The sequence below is a fragment of the Meriones unguiculatus genome, chromosome 16 (assembly GCF_030254825.1).
Source record: "Meriones unguiculatus strain TT.TT164.6M chromosome 16, Bangor_MerUng_6.1, whole genome shotgun sequence".
NCBI classification, from domain to species: Eukaryota; Metazoa; Chordata; class Mammalia; order Rodentia; family Muridae; genus Meriones; species Meriones unguiculatus.
Window position 1 is genome coordinate 37,596,087 of NC_083363.1, and position 16,708 is coordinate 37,612,794.

At 48.0% G+C, this 16,708-nt stretch overlaps 1 long non-coding RNA gene across 1 annotated transcript; it reads left to right on the forward strand.

Annotated features, from left to right (window-relative positions):
* The first annotated feature begins 8,943 nt into the window (after positions 1-8,943).
* On the forward strand, positions 8,944-16,134 carry LOC132648232 (uncharacterized). The gene is made up of 3 exons (XR_009586602.1): positions 8,944-9,027; positions 9,872-10,176; positions 14,042-16,134. It is a non-coding gene; the product is annotated as an uncharacterized LOC132648232 (long non-coding RNA).
* Positions 16,135-16,708: the final 574 nt, after the last annotated feature.

The window sequence follows — 16,708 nt, forward strand, 5'->3', positions numbered from 1 at the left end:
TATAAGACATCTTCATTTGGACTAATGGAGGTATTGTATGCATTTATTAAACCTCATGTCAAAACATTTCATGGTGTGTAATTTTGATAAAAAACAAACAGACAGACAGACAAAGAACATCTAAACTAGTACTGAGTCAAGTTGACAATGCACATGCTAACGTGTTTGGTGCAATGAGTCCTGACGTGTAAGCTTCTTTTAAATGTATCAAAAATAGGTTAAGTTTACAGGTGTTCATTCTATTTAGACAGGACAAAAACGAATTCAAAATGTTGCTGCATGTGATGGTACCATCGGGAAGGTGTTGGTCAGAGAACATGAAGCCTAGTTAGATGGGAGAGAGAGATATTTGATGTTTATTGCACAGCATGGATGACTTGAAATGAACAATTAACAAAACTGCTAAGAGAGTAGGTGTGTGTGTGTATGTGTCTGAGGGTTGAGCCCAGGGCCCTTGGGCCTGCTAGGCAAGTGCTCTGCCACTGGCTTCGTCCTTAGGCCCCATCTTCTGTTCTTCTGAGATACGAACAACCCCACAAATCAGTCTGCAGCAGTTTGAGCAGCTCCAAGTGTGAAGGGAATACAGGCTGCGCAGCTTTCAAGTGGTGGGCTGGAGAAGGAAAGAGAGGTTCAGAGGGCAAAGGCCTGCCCAGGAGCCCAGCCGGCAGACTGGTAGTGTATTCAGCATATGGGGAAGTGGCAATGGTCCCCAGCCCCTCTCCCCCCCCCCACAATCAAGAACCCATTTTTCATCAAAATTAACCAAAGTGCGGGGTTCTGGGTAGAGTTTTCATCTTCCTGGGGGAAGTCTGGGATAAAGTAATCCTGTCGGGGTGTTACGAACAGACCCGCAAAAGTGAATGGAAAGCACTCGGAAAGCTGCCACTGTGTGCGAAGCATCTTTGTACCTGCTTGTGTAGCTGTGGGGAGGCAGAGGAGGGTAAAGAAGGGGTGGGGCTGGGCTAGACGGGTGGGATTTGTGGCAGCTTCCCCTGGGTGCTTGGAGGATTGTCTTTGTGTGAACATGTTTGTGCATATGTGTGTGGGGAGGCGTGCATGTGGAGGCCAGAGGTTGAAATCTGTGTCTTTCTCAGCTGCCTTTCCACCAGTTGTTTTGCAGACTGTGTCTCTCGCTGAACCTGGAGCTAGACAGTTTGGCTACATTGGTTGTCCAGAGAACCCCAGAATCCCATCTTCCCATCCCAGCATGCTGCGCTGGCAAGCCTTTATTTATTTATTTATTTATTTATTTATTTATTTATTTATTTATTTCACACTCTGGGCCTTGTGACTGCATGGCAAGTACTTTATGAGGTGACCCATTTGTCCAGCCCTCTTCTTGTAGTTTTTAAGTTTGTAAACTAGGTAATTGCTTTCTTGTTCCACATCAGATGACGTGCAAGAACAAAGAGTCTGAAGCAGTGTTTGTTTATTTTCCAAGGAAATTTATTGTCAAATCCCCCTCCATTTACAAGGATATTTGGCCGGGCCTCTTTCCCAAAGGTGGGATTGTGGGGATGAAAAGAGTGCTACCTTCTGGAACACACACTACAGTGGAAAGTGTCACGGGGCGGCTGTGGCTCTTGACACTCAAATGGCCTCATTCATCCAGGCATCTGATGTTCCTGTAGCTTCCTTCTTTGTTACTTAGCTGTCAGAGGCGGAGGCTGTCACCCTGGCTTTGATTTAGAAAGATCTCTCTCTCTCTCTCTCTCAAAAAAAAGGAATAAATGAGAACACAGAGTTCCATTACCCCACATTGAAGTGGGGCCTCTGTCTGTCTGTTAGGATGTCTGGAGAGCAGAGATGTAAACACAGAGCCGAAGATCTAACATTAGGGCAGTGTTCAGTTGCTATCAGCTTACCCTATTACCCTCTGAGATGCCATTAAAAATGCATTCAGGATGTGAGCAAGATGGGGCATATCAAAATACAAGTTGATTCTAATTGATGACGGCACTCCATTTCCCGGGCCCTTTAGCCTCCAGTGGCTGTAAGCCATCTGGGACATAACCCAGAGCAGAACAAGAGATGAAGGAAAAGGGCCTCCTAGCAGTGGTAAGTGCTGCCAGAAGCCAGGAGGCCAAAGTCTGTGAGGCTGTCTGCCATCCCCACTTGGGACCTGGGACTCAGCAGGGCACTCCCGTTCCTAAACACAGCTCTTCCTTACCGAGCTCCCACATACTAGGGAAGCTCTCTAGCACCGACCCTGCGTACCCAGTCTCTGGTGACATGCTTGGTGTGCAGGAGCATGCGGTTCTCACATTAAGCTGTTAGGAAGCTCATTTCACACACGAGGAGGCTGTGAGTGGTTGAGTGGTGTGTTTACTAACCTGCAGGTCGTAAATGGTAGAGTGGGGATTCGAACCCAGCAGCCCGGCTCCGGGGCCAGCACTGTTAACTTCGTATGTGTGTGTGTGTGTGGTGTGTTTAATACACGCAGTTCTGGAAGTCCATATTCCAGGGTCTTTAGAAAGTGCACTCACCATAGCAGAGACATGGACCATGCATGGCAGCTGAGTTTTTTTTGCCACCAGGCATGGGCAGGAAGCTCAGGGCTCTCCCTGGATAGGGTCAGAAGCAATCTGCTCCATGGCATACAAATACTACCCTTCTGTGTCTCTCACAGACAGAGACATAGGCTTAGAGGTGAGGTTGGTGGGAAGGGCCACATGTGGCCACACACACACACAGAGAGAGAGAGAGAGAGAGAGAGGGCAGAAAGACCTATGTCTCTGAACCTGTACAGTCACCCGGGTAACCTTGGCCTGCGTTGCTACGAGCGAGGAAAAGAACTTTTTGTTTGTTTCTTTGTACCACCTAAGTCTGTATATGAGCAGCCAGATTTGCAAGCTGATGGGAGAAAACAGAAAGGTGACAGGTGGCAAAAGGCAGATTATGAGATGTTCGCCCCGTTTTGGTAGCAAGCCAAGGAAATATTCAAAGCATGTTAGAGTAAGTGTAGTAACACATGGGGCTCTGAGAATCGGCAGGGTCCCTTCAGTGATTGAGAGAGGCCCTTGGAAAATTCCTCCATGAGAGCAGAAAAAGGAGGGCTGTTTCACTAGGCTAATGGAATGAAGAGCATACACATGTTCCATTCGGTTCTGCAAATGTGTGCAGTGACTACTGCATGCCCAGCAAGGCTGATGGAGCCCGGTCCCTCAGGGAGCTCTCAGAGAGGAGGTGTTCCAGGAAAACGTCTTGCAGAACAGAACAACCGATTCCAGAGATGCTGAAAGACGGAAGAAACAGGCTGATCCAGGGTTGCGGAGAACATCTTGTTGGGGACCTGCTGGCAGGTTCATGGTCAAGGCTAGTAGCAGAACAGCTGGATCCCCGCCATTTGGTTCAAAAGGAGGAGCTTCTGCTGTGGTCAGGACGGAAGCGACTTTCCTCTTGGCAGCAATGGACCTGGTATATCTCAAGCGTACATCAAAGATGACGCCAGACACATTCTTGCCTCTGAGAGCACCAGCGTCCAACCGCAGAGCTCTCCGTAACGGCTCCCGTGGTTTTGTCTGTCTGCCTGTCTGTCTGCCTGCCTGCCTGTCTGTTTGTTGTGCTGAGAAACAGGTGGAGAAGCAGGCAGGGGTCAGTGTTATGGTGCAAGATTGCTGCATTCGTGCCCAGTGAGCGGTCTTGGACTTTCTGTGTGGCCAAGCCAGACCCTTTCTGTGGCTGTAGACAGCAGAGCACATAGAAACACAAAGGGGCCAGTCGTCGGGGTCACATGGTGTAACTCTGATTTGGGGACAAGGAACTCTGAGTTGGCTCCCCCACCCCCCATGACAGGTACTCACCTGTAATCCCCACACTCGGGCAGTAGAGGCAGATATATACTTACAGTGAGTTCTAGGCTAACCTGGGCTACATTAGACACTGAAAAAGAGGATTCTGGTGGCATCTAAGCAGAATTTGGTGTTAGTTTTGGGGAGCTTCTTTGCTAGATGATAAGAACATTTTCTTAAATAAAAGCGTATTCTTGGTCTATGGATGGGGAGCCAGAGGGTTTCTCTGCCTAGAGAAATATGTGTGCTCAGAGAAGCTTCCATTTTGAGTTCTCTGGTTTGCCTTTTGTTCCGAGGTCCTCCTACCTAAAAGTAGGTCTTGCAGGTGTCCATGTGGTCCTGGGAAGGTGGATCAGTAGGTGCTGGCTCCAGCTGTCATCTAGGTATCAGAAGGACATTCACCTTTAATTCCTTCCTTCCTTCCTTCCTTCACTTGTTTATTTATTTATTTGAGAGAAGGTTTCTCTGTGTAGCCTAGACCAGGTTGGCCTCAAACTCACAGAGCTCTGCTTGCTTCTGTCTTCCAAGGGCTGGGATTAAAAGGCATGTGCCACCGTGCCCAGTGGCCTTGAACCATCTATGTAGCCAAGAATGACTTTGAACTCCTGATCCTCGCTGCCTCCACCCTTAAGTGCTGGGGTTACAGCATGTACCCTCATATCAGGTTTCTTCCTTCATCCTTAGGAAGTGGTAAGAGCGGAGGGGGAGGGGGCGGTGGCACCTCAGGGATGGAGACAGCACTCACAGACAGCCTTGCCTGCCGTGACAGGCACATAGACACCAAGTTAAAAACCCTGGCTGTCAGTTCTGTGGCTGCTGCTGCTCCCCTTCCGCAAACAGGGACCTTAGGGAATGATAAATTGAAGGTATTGAATGGCACGTGGGAAGCCGAGGAAAAAAAATTCCGTAATGAATTTACTTTGGAGCAGTCTTTCAAAGCACCTGTGCCTGCAAGACACTTGACATTTTCTTTGCCTCAGACACTGTGAACTCAGGAGGAGTCTGGATGATGGCAGCTGGGAAGAGGGAGGTGAAACAGAGGGAAGGACAAGAAACAGTAGCAGGCTCAGTCACAAGAGCGCTTTCCCTCAAAGCTGGCTTTCCTGGAGTCTCGGGTCCATTTTTGCCTTACTTCTCTAGTCTTCAGAGGTAAGGCTCTGAGCTCTAAGTCAAAGCTAAATCCAGCGGCAGATGGTCGTGAGCTTAAAACATTATCTATAATTTTATGTTCAGGAAAATTGCTTTCTTTCCTATAAATTAATGCAGACAGGCGTACTTGTACATGAGTATGCATGACCAGAGATGTATACACACATGCATGAACGTGTTTAATATGCTTCCTGTTTTATTTTTTACATCGCTAGGAACAGAGCCTGAGCTTTGTGTTGACAAGTGTTCCAACACTAAGCTGTGTCCCCAGACCTTCATTTGACTTGTTTTGTTTTTTTTTACACTTAAAAAATGTGTTTATTATTTCTGTGTGTATGTGGAATTTGTGGAGGGCAACTTGAGGGAGTCAGTTCTTTCCTTCTGCCATGAGTGTCAGGGGACGGAACATAGGCCGTCTTGTTTGGTGGCAGGTAGGCAGGTGTCTTTACCAGCTGAGCCATCTTTCAGGCTGTAATTTGACTTTAAATAAAAAGATTTATCAGGGTTGTTTTTCTTTTCCTTTTTTTTTTTAAAGATTTATTTTATTATTTATTACATATACAGTGTTCTGCCTGCACTAGATCTCATTATAGATGGTTGTGAGCCACCATGTGGTTGCTGAGAATTGAACTTGGGACCTTCGGAAGAGCAGTCAGTGCTCTTAACCTCTGAGCCATCTCTCCAGCCCCCCGGGGTTGTTTTTCATTTAAAACTGTGAGATTTAAATTTTTATGCTACAACACAGTAAACAACACACTGAGACGGAAATCCCCAAATATTAAAATGTAACTTCTGTGCATGAGAACCCTCCAGTTTACCCCTGGTGAATTGACACTGTCCTCTTTGACACATCGCTAAGTATATTGAGCCATCAATGTTTAGTATATTGTATGTAGTACTTGAGCTTTCATCTACTTTTTCCCCACAAAAAAACTATAACATAGTCCCCCAGCCCTGAGGGTACCAAGCTCTGCCTCTCCCTCCACCATTTCCTAAATATTCACTTTCCTGTTCTTCATGTTTAGCTTTTCTCCTCATTTCCGGATTTATTTCTGTGTCCTTTAAACACTGCCACCGGGGCTGGAGAGAGGGTTTAATTGTAAAATGCTAGCTGCCCAAGCATGAAGACCAGAATTTAGATTTCCCGTGTCCACATAAAAACAGGGCATGGCGGGGGCTGGAGAAATGGCTCAGAGGTTAAGAACACTGGATGTTCTTCCAAAGGTCCTGAGTTCAATTCCCAGCAACCACATGGTGGCTCATAACCATCTATAGTGAGATCTGGTGCCCTCTTCTAGCAGCAGGCAAGCAGGGCATGGCTGTGTGTGCCTGGAACTCACTGGGCAGAGAGCTGAGGATCGCTGGGCCTTGCTGGCTGCCAGTCTAGCTGGAAGAAGAAAATGGCAGAGGCAGGGAGCTGGGTCAGTGGATAAACCTCTTACCACTGTGAACATGCACGGACCACAGTTCAGATCTCCAGAACCCACTTAAGAGTCGGGCAGTTCGATCCACCTGAAGTCCCATTGGTCAGGAGGCACAGATAGGACTTTGCTGGGACAAGCTGGTGAACACGACTAACCAGATCAGCAAGAGACCCTGCCTCAGGAAAGTGGAGGGCAGTTGAGAAAGACGTGGAATATCAACTTCAGGTTTCCACATGCACACACAGGTGTATGAACTCAGTACACAAACACAGTGTAACACTCCCCCAACATGTGTGCATGCCCAAGCACACACACAGGTTTGCACATATGCATAAAGAGGCAGACAAACAGACAGACAGACACACAGAGATAGTGATGTCCATGTCACTGAGAGACCGGGTCTCAAAGGAATAAGGTAGACATTGATAAAGGAAGGCATCATTGTCCTCCGGCTTTCTCCATACCCATGGCACCCCCTACCCACCATAGCTGCCACCAAATAATAATATAATATATAATATACTAGGACAGGTGTCTAGATGAACTCTTGGGCGGGTTTCCCAGTGACCACAAACTTTCTCTTTTTCTTCCTTGCTTGCTTTCTTTCCTTCTTTCTTTTTTAATTGAGGCAGTATTTCTCTGTGAAGGCTTGGCTGTCCTGGAAATCAGTCTGTAGATCAGATTATGAACTTTTAAGACGAAAATTATTTATGGAATTATAAAAACATATACACCACAGGACATGTACTATCTTAACTTTTTTTTTTTTTAATTTTTAGTTTTCTGAGACAGGGCCTCACATGGTTCTGGCTGGCCTAGAGCTGAAGACTGCGAAGACAAGGCCGGCCTTGAACTTTACCGATCCTCTTGCTTCTGCCTTTTGAGTCCTGGGATTACATCACCCCCGGCGTTACTATTATTTATTTCGAGGCAGGGTCTCAGATAGGTCAAGCTGACCCCAAACTCTATGGAGCTGAACTCTATGGGTGACCGTGAACTTCTGGTCACCTTGTCTCCACCTCTGAGTGCTGGAATTGCCTGGTTTTTGCAGGGCTGGTATCAAATCCAGGCCTCTGTGAGTGCTAGCCAACCAGGCCACACCCCAGGCCCCATTTTAACTATTTAGAGCTGTTTCTAACCGTGTGTATGTATGTGTCAGTGTGTATGACACATGAGTGCTGGAGCTCAAAGCAGCCAGATGAGGCTGTCAGATCTGGCTATAGTTAGAGTTGGGAGCCACCTCTCTTGGGTGCTGGGAACCAAACTCAGTTTTCCCCAACAGCAGCAAGTGCTTCTCACTGCTGAGCCGTCTTTCCAGCCCTTGTTTTAAACACTTTAAGAGTTCATTCACATGATTGCTCTCTGTCACCACTGTCCACCTCCATGCTGAGGGCTGTGTCCTCTGAACAGTCCATAGTCCCTGGCAGCCACTAACCCACTCTGCGTCTCTGTGAATGTGGCCTTCCCAGGTGTGGCCCTCTGACACGGAGCTGACAGGCCGGTACCCTCACCAGGCACCAGACAGATCTGGTCTCTTTATCTGCAGTGTAAGTTCATTAGTATTTGGCTGTGTGGTACCAGTCCACAGCCAGCTGCGGCGCCTTTGGGACTGGCCCAGGGGGTTTTTCTGTCACTAGCTGCCACCGCTGGGGCCAGCTGCCAGTCAGCTGATGCTCAGCCTCCCGCCATGGTCCCACGGGTAACAGAAGCTGTCAACCTTAGAGCTCTCTTTCTGATGTCACAGCAGTAAGTGGATGGCATCAGGCGTGGGAGTGGGGACTCCACTCAGTGGGCATCGTCTCCCGGGCACTGAAAACCATGTCTGACACTGCTGCCTCTGTGGTGATTGTGGACTGTTCATTTTTTTCACCTGCTCAGAAAAATCTTTCTCTCTCTCTTTCTCTCTCTCTGTGTGTGTTTAAGTGTGTGGCAGCTCACAACCATCTAGAATTCCAGCTCCTTGTGATCTGGAACCATTTTCTGGCCTAACCACATATATGTATAACACATGGGTGCACACACACACACACACACACACACACACACACACTAAAAATAACCCTTATTTTAAAAATAAACTTCAAACAGGCCAGACTTGTTTCTTTTCTGTTCTCACTCTTACCCTGAATCTGAAGCATCTTCTGCTGGGCCATTTACAGATCCGTTCCATTATCCTCAGAAAGGCGCATCTGGTTTTGCTGTTTTTATGGAAAATGAAAAATCAGAATAAACTCTGAGAGGAATGAAGTGTGTTGGGAGAATGTGTTCCAGTCTATTCCAGGAACCGGAATCGTTTGTGCTGAAGTTTTGTTTTGTTTTTTTTTTTTTTTTTGTCGTCCCCCTCCCCCCCCAGGCCATGTAGAGGGAGCCATCCAGCAGTCTGGGAGTTGGAGAAGGAAGGGAGAGGAGGAAGGATCCACTTCAGCAGGGCTGCCTAGGGGGCGCTGTTGAGAACGGGTAAATTTCTCCATCATTTATCTTTCCTGGAAACTCATCGCTCTTAGGAGTTGAATAGCTGCTTCCTGGACCACGTGGTCCTTGCCCTTCCCCCCCCCCCCCAACTTGTGTGGATGTGCCGTGGCCAGGAGGACAGACATGCCTCCCCACATTTTTGCCCCCAGCAGGCTGAGGAGTTTCTTTATCCTTCAGAGACCTCCTCTCAGGTAAAACTGGATCTTTTGCAGAAAGAATTTCAAGGCGAGCCAATATGAATCGGGGCTGGAGTTTATTAAGAGGCATTTAAAAACAGGTTTAAGCACTGGGCTTACTAGAAAGAGGTGCTTGGAGAAAGAATGAGGCACGCCAGAGCGCCTGGGGGTGGCTTCTTGAGGGACTATCACGCTCCATTGTCTTCACAGTGACTAGTATGTACAATTTTGGCGAATTCTGAAGTTAGTGTCTTTAGAGGGTTCCTAAGACATTTGTGTACACAGGATGGCTCCTGACAGGAGTATGCTGTGTGTGGGAACGCCGTAGATAGGGGTGCAGGAAATAGAGACATTTTTCACTCTGTTCAAAAGTCGGTAGTCTTTCTTATGAGATATCCAGAGAGGGTTTGGAGAAGAGAGAGGCCGTGCTTGGGACAGCGTATGCCCAGGTTTTACTCCTGAATTATTGTTGTTTTTACATTCCTAAAAGAAATATTGTCTCTGTGACTGGAAAGATGTCTTGGTGCTTATGAGTAATTGTTGCTCTTCCGGAGGACAGAGCCCTGCATCAGCAGCCATGTGGGGATGGGGGTGAGAGATGGCTTACAACTGCCTGTAACCCCAACTCCAGAAGGTCTGGGGTCCTCTTCTGACTCCTATGGTCATAGGCACGTACACATACAATAATAATAATAATAATAATAATAATAATAATAATAATAATAGCCTCTATGTCAGTAACCTTCACAGCAAATGTTTATTCTGTTGGAGTTGATGCTCAGCCTATGAGAGGCTCCAGCCAGACGCCTTTCCCCTCCCTATATCCTCTAAAATTTCCTCTCTTTCTTCCCTGCTTCAGGTGGAATATATGTTCTCAACTCCCCAACTTGGGCTTTTCCCATGTGACTCTGAGTAACATCCCAGAGGGAAGTGACGACATGACATTTTCAGAAAGATGAGTCATTAGCCATTCTGTTTCCACTCACCTCCTGCCGATGCCATCTGACACGAGAACACTCTTGCTGTTCCCAGGAGAATGAAACAAATCTGGGGAACAACCCTGAGCTTGAGCTGCACCCAGCATCCAGGCCACCTTTATCCCAGAGTTGACTGGTCTTCACTGGTTTCCAGACTCATGACTGAGAAGATCTCATGCTTGCTGTGGTAAGCAGCTGAGTCTGGGAGCAGTTTGTTACGCAGCATTATCATGGCCAGAGCTGACCAATACACAGATCAAATGACAGGAGCCAAGAGGGAAAGGATAAGTGAAGGAGATGCTGGTGTGTGAGGTGAACAGGAAGTGATGGTTGATGATGCAATTCCCTCAGGGGCTGCAAGAACAGCAGGAAAAGGAATCACACACACACACACACACACACACACACACACGAACATCGTGCTCTCTGGTGTTTTTGACCAATATCTGAGACCAATATTTGGTCTCCAAAGAGTGGAAGTTTGATTCCTTTGATGGTCCACATTTCTCCTTAAGAAGAGCAGAGATACCGTGATTTTTCTCTGCCTAGATATTTAACAAAAGCGAAATCTAACCTAATAGCTGCACTGAAGTCTGAACTCTCATCAGCTGAAATCAGTGTTTCCTCATTTTGTTTCCTAAGCTCCCATCAGCCAACCTGTCTGCCTTTGGTTTTGTTTCTTTTCTTGCTTATGCTTGTGATAGGAAAGGCTGGAGTTGGCCCTGGGGACGCAGACGGCAGAGCTCAACCGGCCATTCCATTCTACCACCAGCTTGGGCTGTGGGCACGCTCTCTTACAGTCACACTTTCCGAGTGACTGGGTGACCCCTCCCCTGCACTAGTGTTTTGTGCCCTTTAGTCCAAGCACAAGCCGGAGCATTTTCAGCTGGACTGATGGCCTTACGCTAACAGGTTGCTCTTCCTCTCTGTTCTGGTTCAGCCTTGCGTTTTTCTTTACATTGAGGACCACTCAGTGAGGTCCCTGCCCAGCCAGCTTTGCAGTGTTTTTTTAGAATTTGTGTGGAGAAAGAAGCCTGTCTATCCCAAGAAGGAATCTTCCCCATTTCCTTCCTAAAGCCAACACTACTGGGGGCTCTTTGTCCCTGGTTCTGGTTCAAAGGTCAGCAGAGAGGCAAATGGGTTGACTTTTCTCTTTGCTGTTAACAAATATCTGACAAGAAGTGACTTAAGAGAAGGGTTTGTTTTAGATACAGGTTGAGAGGACAGCACCCATCGTAGCAGGGGAAAGCACGGTGTCAATGTGATGGGGCAAGACAGTACGGAGGTTCTTCCATCTTGGATCCTTACAGAGGCCATTTTAAGTTTAACTAGAATTTGATTTCCTTGTGTTAATCCCAAAGATGCGAGGAGAAAGACCACTGACCCAAATCATCATGGCCAAATTAAGTAAATCAAGCAATTAATTAAAGCAAGTTTTAAATTCATGGTTCATGGGCTGTCTCCCCTTAAGGCAGGATTTGTGAGTTCAGCATTGGAGGTGAGGAAGACAAGGTTTTTATAACTCTGGGGTAGGAGGTTTCCAAATGGGGGGTTTGGAGGGCAAAATAGATGGGGTTACAGGAGAAGAACATAAGCACAACAAATTATTCATAACAACCTCCAGAAAAAGAGATGTGTTTACAAGGCAGTTATAGCAACAGGTAGGGAATGGATTTTGCAGGTGAAAGGGTTCCTTGGTGATCAGGGTCTAAGGAATACCACAAGATTACACCAAGCAACAAGAGCTTTATTGGGAAAGAGGGGAGACAGCAGCAGGCCAGGTTGTGATGGCGGCTTTATAGAGGGATTATGCAGCACGCATAGAAGGAAACTATCATGGTGGCGGCAATGGTGAAAACATGTTACACTGGCTGTTATCACTACGCCACTGAAGGTGGGGTGGGGGTGCTTCAAGGAACCTGGTTTCTGAACGTAGGCCAACATATTAGATCATACTACAACATAGGAGAACAGGGTAGTCACAGCAATCCCTTTGAAACAAAGGTAGGGTAGCAAAAAAAATGGTTATAAACAACTTTTTGAAACAAAGACATGATTAATATTCATGAAACAGGCAGTACAGAACCATTTGTAGTTAACTTTACAGGTGGGGCATAGCCCAATCCTTGAGAAACAGTTTTGATCATGAAAGGAATGAACCTAGCTTGTCTTTACTATAAGATGGCTTTTAAGCCTAAGATGGAGGCAGGCTGGTTCTTCACCTGATGGGAAGCCCCGTGGAAAATTACCCAGCTCTATTCTAGGAACCCAAGGTCAAGATGTCCCAGTTAACTTGGCTCCTGTTAATCTGCCTGCTTGTGCAAACTTCCCCAGCAGCTGCTGAGTGAGAAGCCAGGATGTGGTTTTTGCCTTAAACAAAACAAAAAACAAAACCAACAACAACAATAATAAAAAACCTTTATGCTAAACTCTGAGGACTACACTGGGGTCCCTAATACCTGAGTGTAGTCCCAGCCGGCTGAGTTAAAGATTTTCCATTGACTATCGACTGTGTCTGAGTGGTCTTCTCCGGTGGGCTCCCCATAGCAGCAGGAGTTTGAAGGGGTTAATCACATTCCTTCTTTGAGAGCAGAGAGAAGGCGGGAGTGGGGCCATGAAATTTCAGTCCTCACCCTCAGTTTCTCCAGTGAGGCTTTACCCCTTAAATGTTACACAGCTTTCCCAAATGGCATTACTAGTTGGAGACCAAAATGTTCAAACACACATGCTTGGTGAGTGGAAACACGTGGAAATGGGAGTGGTCTTGGCGTAGGGGACAGGGTCTACGCCAACACACCTGGGATCTAGCATCCCTCCTAGGTATGCCTGCTGAGCAGGGTTAGCGGATAATCTGAGGCTGTGAGCCCTGCCACTACCTTGAGGGTAGGTTCTGCTCATATGCTGCCTCACAAGGAAGGGCTCATGGACATTTTTTTCTGGAGTCATCATCTTGGTATCCACGTTAGCATGTTGGTTTCAAAGTACTGGCTGTTTTGAAGGCTCCAATAACATTTATTTATACTTGTTTTTTTCTCTTGAAAAAAGGACAAAATTTTGCAGTGTTTAACCGTTTACAGCTTATTAGGGTCCAGCAAGAGTCTGCCCCCTGCTGGCAGATTCTCTCTCTCTCATCTCTCATTGTTTTTTGAGACAGGGTTTCCCTGGCTCTCTTGGAACTTATTCTGTAGATCAGGCTGGCCTTGAACTTGGAGATCCACCTGCCTCTGCCTCCGGAGTCAGTAATGGGAGTGACGGTGGTGTAGCTGGTAGTGAGACGACAGATGGACCCCTTATTGCAGAGAGCACGCGCGTGAAGGCCTGGGACTATGGGCTTGTAGTGAGGACCCAGGTTCACTATGAAAACAAGGGCAAGGAAGACTAGTGGTTCTTGTCTGTCTCCCGAGGAGATACGATAAATGCCTGGCTCTTTTACTGGGAATTGAACTCAGGTCCTTATGCTTAGGGAGCAAGCCCTTTACTTCCTGAGCCATCTTTCCAGCTCTCAAGACTGTTTTATTCACCTTTGAGTCTCTGTGCTGAGCGCTATTCTTGGAACACAGAGGGTATCCAGTTATGGTCCCTGACCTAAGCTGAGAGCAAGGTCCACGGTGGATCTGGGGACTGGCAGTGTTAGCTGGATCTGGGGTCACTTAGACTTTCTCGACCCGATTTTGTAACACAGCCCGCCACTGAAGGTCAGTAGACTGTGTGGATGTCAGTAAATCATCCAACGATTATTTCTCGCTCTCTACCACGGAGGGACCCCCAGGAAGCCGGTGTTCTGGAGGACGCGGCATCCTCTTCCCCATGCCTGGTTTTACACTGCCCTCTGGTGGCCCCTGACGGTACAAACGGGCGCAATGATGTTTTGCAGTGGGTGACCTTTTTCTGACATTGAGGAAGGAAGGCTTCCCTATAGGGGTTTTGGCACTGCTGCCGAGCCTCCAATCCTCAATTTTGACTTGCAGCTCTTGGACCTTAACAAACACATGGCCTCCTTACCGATGTACGGGACTCCTCAGATCATGCCTGCCTCATGTTTCTTTTCACAGCATCCTATCCTGGTTTGCCAAGACCCGTGAAGGAGGAGAGTCCAGACACCTAACTATTGCTGCTGCCCCAGCTTCTCTCAAGGGTAGGGGTTGCAGGAGGTATGGGAAAACAGAGCACCAGCTGTTCCATCTGACCCCGCTTCCGTTTCGTCAGTCTCCTCCCCTCCCCATACCCATACACTAGTACTTGTGGCCCACAGCTCTGCCCCTGCTTCCCTGCTGCACCTGGAACCAAACTCCAGGTCACTGAGCTGAAGAAGCTGGGGCCTGTAGAGTGAAGGTCAGGGGCGTGGGCTCAGGTCCAGTCTCTCGCTCTTCTCTGTGTCCCCGATCAGATGGCGGAAGCCCTGTAGGAATCACAGAGCGCTGAGGACGAGCTTTTCCTAGTCCTGGCAAAGTGAGCCGAGCGGCCAAGCACCAGAGGTTTAGAGTTCTAAATCATTTAGAAGCCGGAGACTTTCGGCACTCTGTGTGGAGACTTGACTTTAACATCAGTGGCCCAGCACCCTGCAGTTTCCAGCACCCTCCGCTTCTAGCGGTAGCACCAACAGACTGCAGCAGGCAGCAGCCGATGGGAGGCGCCTTCGAGGGTTACAGCCCCCGCACAGGCGTCAGGCACCGGGACCCTTACTCACGCAGCAGCCAGTGGCCCGGGTGTCGTGTTTAGGACGCTGGACCATTAGCCCTCCACCGTGGCTTCTGTGACAGGTCTCTGGAAACTTGGCCCTTGAGGCGTGGCAGCTCTCCGGGACTCTTGAGCTTTCTCTCCTGATCTGTTGCTGCTATCTCCACTGCTGCCGGCTTCACCATCTTCTGTTATCAGCCGAGTCTACTCTAGCGTGGGAGGAGGCAAGAAGGCCTAGGGAGATGGCTCAGTCTGCAAAGAGCATACATCTGCACAGGTATGCACATATGTACACACACACACACAGTAAACAAACACACTGTACACACAGAAACTATGCACACACATCTGTGCGCACACACATACACCTTCATATACTTTCTATCTGGCCTGTTATTACATTCCCAAGAGGTGGCACAGTAGAGCATCTCCTACCTGCTCTTCACTAAGGGGGCCGGACGCCATGCTTACACAGCCAGGTGGGTTTGCACCAATCACAGGCGACTCTCAATCGGATCACGGACTACGCTTGGACCAGTTATAGCCCTTCTACTGGGCTCCCAAGAGAGAGCTCCTCTTCTGGTCTGGGTGGGAAAGGCAAGGTCATTGAGAGCTTACCAGAGCTTTTGATGGCAATGAGTCCAGAGCAAGCCGTCAGAAGCAGTCATAGGCAGGGCAGCCCCTCCAGGAGCCAGAGGGCAGCAGCAGCAAGTGGCTGCAGTTGTTGCGTAGCTGTGTGACTTCCTCAAGTCCTTGGAGTGTCCGAGTGTCTGGTGCCAGCCTGAGGGCAGTCCACCCCACTGCTTGGATGGCAGTTCTAAGGAGGCAGGCAGGGCCCTTGGGAAAGATGCACTTCCTGTCAGCTGGAGAGTCAAGCCACTTAATAATCTCAGCACTCAGGGTAGAGAGGCAGGGGCAGGTAGTGAGTTCACAGCCAGCGTGGTCTACATGGAGAGTTCTGGGCTAGCTGAGGCTGCCTGGAACAGACTCTGTCTCAATAATACAAAAGCCAAGCCACTCTGGCCCCAACATCCTAGCTTTGTTTTGGTTTTTTTTTTTAAAGAAAAAATCACATTAAGAGGGATGCTTACAATAAAGACTTATCATTAATGGGAAAAGCACTTCAGTTGTAATTATCAGTACTTTACAATGCTTGGCTTCTGCCCCAGGGAGAGCTGGGCCCTCCTAATCCATCTGTGCCTTTGTTGGGACCCTGATAGGAATGCTACCATTTTACAATAAAAATTAAACGTGTGAAACTCACAATATTTAAATGTGTTTGACCTCAGAAGTGGCCATTCTGTCACTGTCTTCTTCTCTCCTCCACCTCTTCCTCCTCCTCCTCCTCCTCCTCTTCTTCTTCTTCTTCTTTGTCTTCATCTTTTTTTCTGAAACCTGGTTTCATTGTGTAGCCCTGGCTGTTCTGGAACTCACTGTGTAGACCAGGCTGGCCTCCAACTCACAGAGATCCAGCCATCTCCTTTTCCTGAGTGCTACGATTAAAGGCGTGTGACACCACTGCCTGACCCGGCTTCTTTGTTTATTCTTGTTGTTGTTTTTCTTTTGGGGGGGTTATTTACTTATTTATTTCGAGACAGAGTTTTTTCTGTGTGGGTCTGGCTGTTCTGGAACTGGATCTGTAGATTAGTCTGGCTTGGAACTCACAGAGATCTGCCTGCCTCAGCCTCCGGGGTGCTGGGATTAAAACACACCACTGCCCAGCTCTGGCTTTTTTTTTTTTTTATTTCTCCAGTGGGTACCTACTCCTGGAAAGCTCCTCAGTAAGGGGAGTGGCCTGGAGGGAGCCTTTCCCATCTATGCAATATTTGGCCTTCTCATGCTCAAGATTTCTACAGTCTCTCTGTTGTTTCTGTTACAATCAATAACATTCTTAAAAACAAAGCTCTCTGCGGAGATGGTTCGGTGGGTGGGTAGAGCGCTTGCTGAGCAAACGTGAGGGCCCGAGTTCGATCCCCAGCATCCACCGAAAGCCACACGGCACGGGCAGAGGTAGGCAGATCCTACGCCCGGCACTCTTGGCC